Genomic DNA, 1,569 nt, shown 5'->3' with positions numbered 1-1,569 from the left:
GGGGGCGACTCACGGACCCGCACCGCCACCGCCAGCGGGGACAACCGGGCGCAGCGCTGGCGGTGCTGTCACCCTGCGCTGGGGACACGGGGGGGGGACAGCTGTCACCCGGCACGGCACGGTCCCTGCAATGGGGACACCCCGGCATGGCGCTGTGTCCCCCAACAGGGACACCCAGTACAGCACTGGCACCCCATTTGGCACTGTCCCCTGCAGAGGGGACACTGGTGCCCCTGTCACCCAGCATGACAGCATTCCCTGCACTGGGGACACGGGGGGGGGACACCTGTCACCCAGCACGGCACGGTCCCTGCAGTGGGGACACCCCGGCATCGCGCTGTGTCCCCCACCGGGGACACCCAGGTACAGCACTGACACCCCTGTCACCCAGCATGACACCATTCCCCTGCGCTGGGGACACTGGGGACACGGGGGGGACACCTGTCACCCGGCACGGCACGGTCCCTGCAATGGGGACACCTCAGCATGGCACTGTGTCCCCCATTGGGGACACCCAGGAACAGTACTGGCACCCCACTTGGCACTGTCCCCTGCAGTGGGGACATCCAGGAACAGCACTGGCACCCCTGTCACCCATCATGACACTGTTCCCTGCACTGGGGACACGGGGGGGACACCTGTCACCCAGTACAGCACGATCCCTGCAATGGGGACACCTCAGCATGGCACTGTGTCCCCCATTGGGGACACCCAGGAACAGTACTGGCACCCCACTTGGCACTGTCCCCTGCAGTGGGGACATCCAGGAACAGCACTGGCACCCCTGTCACCCATCATGACACTGTTCCCTGCACTGGGGACACTGGGGGACACCTGTCACCCAACACAGCATGGCACTGTCCCAAGCACCAGCATCACACAGGTACCCCTTGTCACCCAACGCAGCACGGTCCCTGCACTGGGGACACCCCAGCATGGCACTGTCCCCCACACTGGGGACACCCAGGAACAGCACTGTCCCCCTGCATGGCACTGTCCCCTGCACCAGCGTCACACAGGTACCCCTTGTCACCCAACGCAGCACGGTCCCTGCACTGGGGACACCCCAGCATGGCACTGTCCCCTGCACTGGGGACACTTGGGCACAACACTGGCACCCCTGGGGACACCAGTGCATCTGTGTCACCCAGCACAGCGTGGTCCCTGCACCGGGGACACCTGGGAGCAACACCGGCAGCCTTGGCACCCAGCATGGCACTGTCCCCTGCGCTGGGGACACTGGGGGACAACTGTCACCCTGCCCCAGCACAGTCCTTGCACTGGGGACACCCCAGCATGGCACTGTCCCTCGCACTGGGGACACGTGGGCACACCATTGGCACCCCTGTCACCTTGCGTGGCACTGTCCCCTGCAGCGGGGACACCCCAGCATGGCACAGTCCTCTGCAGTGGCACAGTGTCACAGTGTCACCACGGGCCACCCCACACCAGGGGTACCTACGCCTGGCACAGCCCCTGGCACACACCGCACCGTGTGGCACAGCCGGACCCCTGCCCAACGGGCACTGCTCAGCCCCCTCTGCACCTCCCCCACTTTCCCCCCCCCCC

Source organism: Calidris pugnax, unplaced genomic scaffold (genome assembly GCF_001431845.1).
Source record: "Calidris pugnax isolate Ruff unplaced genomic scaffold, ASM143184v1 scaffold341, whole genome shotgun sequence".
NCBI classification, from domain to species: Eukaryota; Metazoa; Chordata; class Aves; order Charadriiformes; family Scolopacidae; genus Calidris; species Calidris pugnax.
This window is presented reverse-complemented; position numbering follows the sequence as displayed.